This window comes from Peromyscus leucopus, chromosome 18 (genome assembly GCF_004664715.2).
Source record: "Peromyscus leucopus breed LL Stock chromosome 18, UCI_PerLeu_2.1, whole genome shotgun sequence".
NCBI lineage: Eukaryota > Metazoa > Chordata > Mammalia > Rodentia > Cricetidae > Peromyscus > Peromyscus leucopus.
This window is the reverse complement of record NC_051078.1, coordinates 43757491-43767547: the sequence shown is the minus strand read 5'-3', so window position 1 is coordinate 43767547 and position 10057 is coordinate 43757491.

The following is a 10057-nucleotide window of genomic DNA, read 5'->3' as shown; positions in this document are numbered from 1 at the left end:
TGACCCCATGAACCCCAGAGCACCAGACGTCTGTCAGGATGGTGAGGGAACTTGCAAATGTAGTGACGGGAGATACGGATGTGGTCACCCTGAAACCAGGGCAGCCCTGTCACAACTATCCTTCTACGTCTGCCCCCGGGATGGTAGGGACAGAAAGATGATTAGACAATGTGGGGGTTATGAAAGTTACTTCTGTAAAGCATGGGGATGTGAAACAACTGGTAATACCTATTGGAAGCCTTCATCCACTTGGGACCTCATTAGGGTAAAAAGGACTACCCAAGGAGAAATCCACTCATGGCGTCCCCTTACCCAAGGACGTTGTTGGGGAACTGTCACGTCAGGAAGAGATAACACTTACTGGAAGGGGGGGCCCTGTGTAAATTTCACCTGCAACCCCCTGAATATATCTTTTACTCAGAAGGGAAGGGAGATAACACAAGACTGGATCAAAGGTAAAACATGGGGACTTAGACTTTACATGACGGGACGGGACCAGGGAGTCGTGTTTACGATTAAGCTTAAAATCACGGAGCCCTCCGCCTCTATAGGTCCCAACCAGGTTCTCTCTGACCAAAAGCGCCCCTCTTTACCCGCTCCGGCACCCCCGAGGGCTACCCCCCGACCCAATTCGGCCATTCGCCCAAGCACGGCTCCGAATGCTACTGTAACCCCAGTCACCCTCCAGCCACCCAGGCCCGGTACGGGAGACCGGCTATTGAATCTTATAGAGGGCGCTTACTCAGGCCTCAATGTTACCAACCCAAATCGGACTCAGGAGTGCTGGTTATGCCTAGTCTCCACACCTCCCTATTATGAGGGGGTGGCCGTAGTCGGAAGCTTCACCAATTCTTCTTCACCCCCGTCAGGATGTGCCTCGACACCTCAGCATAAGCTCATAATCTCCGAGGTGTCAGGACAAGGACTATGTCTGGGGACAGTACCCTACACCCACCAACACCTGTGTAATCGCACCCAGGCACTTGTTCCAGGACCCCACTATCTCGTGGCTCCCAACGGAACTTACTGGGCCTGTAGCACTGGACTTACACCATGCCTCTCCCCCTCAATACTAGCCAACACGGCCGATTATTGTGTGCTCATAGAACTGTACCCCAAGATAGTCTACCATGCACCTGAAGATATCTATGCCCGATATGAAACAGGGGTCCCCCGTATAAAAAGAGAGCCAGTCTCGCTAACCCTGGCCCTGATACTAGGTGGATTAACTATGGGAGGAGTCGCCGCCAGAATAGGCACAGGTACCACTGCCCTCATGGAAACCAACCAGTTCAGACAACTCCAGGTTGCCATGCATACCGATATCCAGGCACTGGAGGAATCCGTGAGTGCCTTGGAAAAGTCACTCACCTCCCTGTCTGGAGTAGTTCTGCAGAACCGGAGGGGATTAGACCTCCTCTTCCTGCAGGAGGGGGGGTTATGTGCCGCCCTTAAAGAAGAATGTTGCTTCTATGCGGATCATACTGGGGTGGTGAGAGATAGCATGGCTAAATTAAGAAAGAGATTAGAACAAAGACAAAAACTCTTTGAAGAACAGCAGGGATGGTTTGAAGGATGGTTCGGAAGGTCCCCCTGGCTCACCACCCTCATCTCCACCCTTATAGGACCCCTTCTGATTTTATTGCTCCTTCTGACGCTCGGGCCCTGTATCCTAAACAGACTTGTCCAATTTATCAGGGAACGCGTTTCTACTGTTCAGACCTTGGTATTGACCCAACAATACCAACGACTCAACCAGGTGGAAATGGAGCCACATCCCTATTCTTCCCCATGAATGGAGGATTCCATTCACTGAGATAAGAAAATGGGGGAATGAAAGACCCCAGCATGCCTGCTTAGCCTAACGCCATTTTGAGCAAGGCCTGAAAAGTACGGGGAAAGTTCAGTTAGAGGACATGGGCACAGGAACAAACAGGGTATCTGCGGTCGGCCACCTGGCCCCAGAACAGGAATTAAAAGGTCAGAAAAACAACTTGTACACTAGATAAGAGCCAAGTCAGCAGGCGTGTTGAGCTCGGGGAAAAACCACGAACTGTCCTGAGTTTGAACCTGGCCTCATATGAATCGTCCAATCAGAACCCTGTAAACCATGCTTCACGCTTCTGTACCCGCCCTTCTGCTGCCCGACCCTATAAAAACCCTCCACTCCAGCCCATCGGCGCGCCAGTCTCTTGAGCCTCTTGAGTGACTGTGTCGCCCCGGGTACCCGTGTTCCTGAATAAAGCCTCTTGCTGTTTGTATCTGACTTATGGTCTCGGTGTGATCTCTGGGCGAGGGTCTCTCCAGAGGGAAGACTACCTTCGGGGGTCTTTCAATATAATAGGATTGTACCACAGGACTGGTGGGAGCTGGCACAAGCTGTTCTGGAACCCAGCCAGAGATTACAGTGGCTAACTTGGTTCAATGATGAAGATAAAAACATAGAAAAACAATGGAGGAATAAAGGAATATGAGTTTGCCAGGATCAGCTTATTGTAGAAGACCAATATGCTTCATTACAAACACAATGTTTATATGATGTCCAAACCCTAATTTTATGTCAAACGGCAGCCTTGAATGCATGGGACAGAGGTGAGGAACCAGAAAAACAAACTGAGTCATTTACAAAGGTTATGCAAGGCCCAAAAGAATGTTTCACAGATTTTTTTTTACAAAGACTGGCTTCAGCAGTAAAGAGAATGGTCTCGAATTCAGAAGCTAGTAAGATAAAAATTGAATCTTTGGCCTTTGAGAATGTGAATGCAGCATGCAAAAGAATAATCAGACCGTTAAAGGCAAGATCTGCACCTTTGGAAGATTGAATTAGAGACACAGTTAATGTTGAGGCTCATGAGCATGATGATATGTGGGTAGGAGAAGCAATTTCAAAAGGTTTGAGGAATGTTAGATGTTTTGGATGTGGAAAGCAAGGACATTTGAAAAGGGACTGTAAACAGGTCATTCTTACAAACAATGTTTCTTCAAAGAACAATGGCAACAGAATGCCCCTTCCTTCTGGGGTATGCAGAAGGTGTGGTAAGTGAAAACACTGGACCAATGAATGTAGATCAACAAAGGATAGACAGGGTAGTCCTTTGCCTCAGTCTTTGGGAAACTCCCAGAGGGGCCTCATGCAGGGCCCCATAGTAAATCCAGTTCAAACCTTTCCTGCAGCCGAAGAGGAAACCCCTGCTCAGAGCAATTAAATAACCAAATGCCTATTGGAATAAATCATGCTGGTCAGGATGATGAAACAGAGAGAATAGAAAATTCAGGAGAAAACATAAAGAAAAATTTTTGGCAAACTTCTATTAATGAACAAAGACCAAAATTAACGATAAAAATAAATGGTGTTTTGTTGTCTGGTCTGGTAGACACAGGTGCGGACGTTACCATAATTGCACCAGAATTTTGGCATCCAACTTGGCCTCTTCAGAAGGTAAACATTCAACTGTTAGGAATTGGGACATTATCTCAGGTGAAACAGAGTGCAAGATGGCTCGAATGTATAGGTCCAGAAGGACAGAGAGGAAAATTAAAACCATATGTGGCTAACAGAGCTTTGAACCTGTGGGGTCAAGACTTGTTGCAACAATGGAATACTCAGATTAACATCCCTCCAATCTCAGAAACAAATCACAAACTAGCACACGATTCTGAGAGAAATATTAGAAGATGTTATTCTAATGAGTGGTCATCATCCATGCATATTATACAAGAACAGGGCACAACAACTGATGACCTTCCAAAGACACCAACAGCTCTACCTATAAAATGGTTAACAGACAAGCCTGTATGGGTTCAGCAATGGCCCTTAACAACAGAGAAAATCCAGGCTTTAAAAGAGCTGGTACAAGAACAGTTAAATGCTCAGCATATTGAAGAATCAACCAGCCCTTCAAATTCTCCTGCATTTGTTATTAAAAAGAAATCTGGTAAATGGAGAATGGTAACAGACCTTAGAGCAATTAACAAAGTAATTCAGCCAATGATCTCTCTACAATCTGGAATTCCTTTGCCTACTCTGTTACCAAAAGAATGGCCTCTCATAGTTATTGATTTAAAAGACTGTTTCTTTTCAATACCCTTACAAGAAAAAGACAGAGAAAGATTTGCTTTCACAGTGCCTACTTATAATAATTCTCAACCGGTTAAAAAATTTCAATGGAGGGTCCTCCCACAGGGAATGTTGAATAGCCCAACTCTGTGGAATATATTGTACAACAGCCATTGGAAGTGATATGTAAAAAAAGCTCTAAATCTATAATTTATCATTATATGGACGATATTTTACTAGCTGACTCAAATGCAGATACTTTAGAAAAAAATGTTTGAAGAAGTAAAGAAAAGGTTGCCTTGCTGGGGAATACAAATTGCTCCAAAAAGATACAAAGAGGAGGTTCTATTAATTATTTAAGACTTAAAATAGAGCTATAAAAAATTAGAGCGCAAAAGGTACAAATTAGGAGAGATAGACTACAGACTCTTAATGAATTTCAAAGATTTGGAGACAATTCTCATCTACAAACTATTGTTGGGGTAAAAAATGATGAACTGAATAATTTGTTCAAAACCTTAGAAGGTGACAAGGACTTAAATAGTCCAAGAGAATTATCACCTGAAGCTGAGAAAGAATTGGCCTTGGTAGGAAAGAAAGTACATGAAGGGCATGTGGATTGTATTGATCCAAAGCTGGATTGCATTTTGGTTATTTTACCTTCTAGGCGTTCTCCTACTGGAATATTAATGCAGAGGGAAGATATTATATTGGAATGGATATTTTTACCAAATAAACCAAATAAAAAATTAAAATCTTATGTGGAAAAAAATCTCTGACTTGGTTTGGAAAGGAAAATTGAGACTTTGTCAATTAGCAGGAACAGACCCAGAAGAAATTGTCATACCTTTAACTAAGGAGGACATTGAAAAATTATGGACAGAAAGTGAACCTTGGCAAAGAGCTTGCAGCAACTTTTTGGGAGAAATTAAGAGAAAATATCCCAAAAGCGATAGAATTGATCTTATAAAGAGAGCTGATTGGATCTTGCCTAGAATTGTACGGCAAAAACCCTTATCTGGAGTGCATACATTTTATACAGATGCCAACAAACAAGGAAAGGCAGGTTACAAATCAGAAAATTTAAGTAAAGTGGTTCAAAGTCCTTATAATTCAGTTCAAAAATCAGAATTGTATGCTATTCTGTTGGTTTTAATGGATTTTTTAGAACCACTCAACATAGTAACTGACTCTCAGTATGCTGAAAGAGTGGTATTACATATTGAGACTGCAGAATTTATCCCTGATGCTTCAGAATTAACTTCACTATTTATTCAATTACAAGATACAATCAGGTAAAGGAGTCATCCTTTATATATAACTCACATTCGATCCCATAATGGTCTGCCAGGCCCTCTAGCACAAGGCAATGATGAGATAAATTATTGATAGGAAATGTGCTGGAGGCCTCAGAATTCCATTAAAAACATCATGTCAATAGTAAAGGTTTAAAAAAGGGTTTTTCCATAACCTGGCAACAAGCTAAAGAAATAGTAAAGAAATGTCCTATTTGTTCCTTCTACAATCAAACGCCATTACCAGCAGGATGTAACCCAAAGGGTACTCAGACGAATGAATTCTGACAGATGGAAGTGTTTCACTTTGCAGAATTTGGAAAATTGAAATATGTACACCACACCATCGATACTTATTCAGGATTTCAATGGGCACCTGCTTTGAGTTCTGAAAAAGCTGATTCTGTAATCACTCATTTGCTAGAAGTTATGGCCATCATGGGTATATGTGCACAAATCAAAACTGACAATGCTCCATCATATGTCTCTGTTAAAATGAAACAGTTTTTTGCTTATTATAATATAAAGCATATTACAGGTATACCACAAAATCCTACAGGTCAAGTAGTTATAGAAAGATCAAACAGAACTCTAAAGGATATGATAAATAAACAGAAATGGGTAACAAAAACCCCCAGAAATAGACTGCATAATGCTCTTCTAACTTTGAATTTTCTGAATGCCAATGAGAAAGGAACAACAGCTGCAGAGAGACATTGGATAATAGAAAAAACTACAGAATTAAATCAGCCTATATACTTTAAGGATGTGCTGACCTCAGAATGGAAACCAGGGTATGTATTACATTGGGGACGAGGTTTTGCTTTTGTTTCTACAGAAGAAGATAAGCTGTGGGTACCATCAAAATTGATAAAGGTTCGATTTCAACAAGAGAGACCTCTTAATTAGAGGAGGTGATAGTTCTTCAACCAGCATGAACATCCAATTTAAACTAACTTGTATCAATAACACATGCCTTTTAATTTAATCAGATAATAACTTGCAAAAAAGGAACATACCCAAAATTAGTCTTGGGGAAAGGTTTTGGTTTTTGACTTTTAGGAGAATGAAGGTTAAGGAATCTGAACAACACTGGACAAATGAGACAACTGAAGAAAAGGGACAAATCATCTATCCCAGGAAACAGAGTGAAATGGCATATGTGTATATATTATCTAAAAAATTTTATGTCTTCCTAAATGTTTGTTTCTGCTTTTCTTTAACGATTTAACACTATTGGTCCTCTAATAATCCCAGTTGAATTAAAATTTAAAGCTGACTTTGGAGTTGGAGAATGGATCTCTCCTTCTTTAAACTCAAGCATGTTGTTAAAAAAAAATGCAAACTCCCTGTATCATGCCAGAATAAAAGGGCCATCTTCTGCTATGGGACAGGGCAAAAGCCAAATTAATTAAGGGACTATTCTATTACTAATCTCAACTCTTTGATTCTATTCTGATTCTTTAAACTTTTCTTAAATTATGAATTTTATATCGAAATTTACAAGATTAATATACATATAGACATATAGATATATATACATTTTAAACTTTGTTAAGATATGAATGGTCATATAGAGTACTAACTAATTCTAGAAAAAAGGCTTCAATTAGCTGCATATATATGTCTTTGTGTTCGAGTCTCTTATCAGTTTTCTGCAGGAAATCATGGCCAGGCCTAACATCAACTGAAGTCTCCAGAAAGAAGATGGGGCCCCACAACAGCAACAATTTCACGTGGACAATAATAATAATCATTAAGCTGACAAACATCATCTACAGATCAACTTTGAACTACAAGGTGCTCAGAGCAATTTTGAGATGACTAGCTAAGATGATCTAGTCTCAAAGACGACTTGAATAAAGACTTGAGATAAACCCTGAACTTTGGCATTATATACAGCCTGGATAGTGAAGGATATAGTTACCTTTCCTAGAATTTGACAATTAACCTAAATTATACTTCGCCCATATCCAGCAGGAAGCAATTTTAAGAATACGACACCCACATTCCCAAAGAGGTGGTGTGGGGTGGGTGGTTTTTTGATCCTTTTAATGGGTTTTGGGTCTGGGATAATTTTCATTGTTTAGGGGAGTTGGTTACAAGTTATTGTCAAGGGTTAGAAAAAATGCTAAGCAAAGGAGATTAGATTTAATGTTCTTGTTTTAAAAAAAAAGAAAAGAAAAAGACAATTACTAGTTTTAAATACTTTACATTGGATTGGATTGTCTTGTATACAAATTTGAAATTGATAGTTAAAAAATGCTATATTTATATTTCTAATTGTATTTATACCATTCATTTAACAATGTAATGCAATTTTCTGATCTTTGAATGTTACTATTACCAACTAATAGGATATAAAGAAATGAAAGTAGTTAGACATTACAATAGAACTTGTAGTCATATTAGATATGTTTTAAAAATTGAGCAGTGATGTTTTAGACAGGTCATCTTCAAACCCTTCAGAGATCTGCAGAACATGGCATTTAAAATGTTTTAATAACTTAGAAATTTTTCTTTTTTAAGACATGTCGGCCCCTGGCAGTACCAATCTACTTCAGAGAAAATATGGGCATTGAAGAAACTGCATATGGAGCTAATTTTCATTGTGGCAAAAGTTAGCCACTGGACAACAAAGTATCCTCGAATCAACAGGACAAAATGGACAGACAGGACACGAAACAAAGGACTACTGATTCTTGCCAAAACAAGAGTGGTTATGGCTTTGTAAAAAGGCATCTTCTGAGGCCAGGACAATAAGGCACCATCCCTGAAGTGTCCTTCACAATTTGGAGAAGGTACAGTGCCCTTTTCTTCGAAGGCAGCTGAACAGGCAGTGGGCCGATGGCTTCTGTTATACAATGGAACAGCAGCTGAAACAGTTATTCTTGAAGAGTAACTAAGCTCACGCTTCTCAATAGTAGATTGGCATTTGATAGAGGAATGTGCGTAAGAACGGGATGCTGACATGAAGCCATATATACACAGCCAAGAATGGACAGCTGAATTAAAAATCCATCAACAATTTCCAGAATTTAAAATCCTGAATCATGACAGGACACTAGTGGAATTCAGGTGTTTCTGGTACATGGACTGCTCTTACCCAATGTGAGGTTGAACTGTTTACCTTGTGTACATCCTACTTAACAAATGAGTCTGTCAGACACACTAAAGCCTGTAGGCTGAAGATGATGCCCCAACACTGCGGAGAAACCTTAGGTGACTGTCCAAACAGCTGGCTGTTTCTGTCAACTCACAAATTTTTTGGAAGTTGCTTGCATGCATTTCCTGTGTTTATTTTTGTTAGCTAATATTATTTCCTTCTTGGGTCCCTGGGGAAGTTGAAGATTAGTTAGTTATAGTTGAAGATTAATTAGGATAGAAAGTGTATTAGATACATTTTGGACTTACCAAAATAGGATAGATAATGGAATTATTTTCTGATTTGTCAAATACAAATGTACTAGACATTGTTTAGATATTTATTACTTGCATATATTGTATATAGTTATTGTACTTTTGTATATAGTTTTTCTTTTGTTAGTTATACCCATTTCCTTTTTTTCTTTTTTTTTTTAAATAGAAAAGGGGAAATATGTTAGTATTCTATTTGTACTGAAATGTCATTTTAATTGTATGTTAATAAATAAGTTGCCCGGGGGTCAGAGATATTAGAGCCATAGCAAGAGCGTGGTGGTGGTGGCGCACGCCTTTAATCCCAGCGCTTGGTAGACAGAGCTAGATAGATCTCTGGGTGTTCAGGGATACAGCCAGTATTGGAGACATACGCCTTTAAGAACTGGGGGGCTGTACATACAGGCAGTGACGAGGCAGTCACATGTTTGGGTTTACAACCAATGAGAAGGCAGAACAGAAAGACTATGTAAAGACACACACACAGGAAGTAGGTCTCTTTCGGAGAGGTAGGAGCACCGCAAGCGGCAGGGTAAGATTTTAGCTCTGAGCTCTGACCTCTTGGCTTTCTCCTTTACATTGGTTCTGTGTTTCTTATTTAGTAAGACGGTTGTTACATCTACATACCACCATTGGGGTTCTATCCCACCATTACTGTCCTTAAGGCTGCATAACATCCAGACTCCCTGTCTCCTCCTCCAAGTACTAATAAAGGAAGGACGACACTCACTCAGTGGGGAAGACTGGGGAGGATAAAGAAAACAAGAGAGAGGGAGGGGGAGAATGAGCTAAGTTTGAGGAGGTGCATGCAGATGATATGGAGGTGTGCATGATACCCGTTAAAGCAAAAGTACAAGTTTCTCCCTCTGCGCCTGGTGAGCCACGTACCCAGACAGGGCAAGGCCCTCCACCGTATGCCACTGATATAGAATGTCCATTGCTGCAGTCCCCAGTTGGCCAACAGAAAGACCCAGGTCAACTGCGGGTAGTAAAGCTCCCCTCCACCCTTTGGCCCTAGGTGCAGGAAGGGGTATCATTGGATGAAGGACTGTAGATCAAAGTTTGATATTGATGGGAAGTCTTTAAACTAGAACAAACGCGCCCTCTAGGCCTGTCAACCATAGGAGTAGGCCCCCTTAAGAGAAGGTGGGCGAAGTCAGGCGTTGATGGCACACGCCTTTAATACCAGCACTCGGGAGGCAGAGCCAGCGGATCTCTTGAGTTCAAGGCCAGCCTGGGATACCACGTGAGTTCCAGGAAAGGCGCAAAGCTACACAGGGAAACCCTG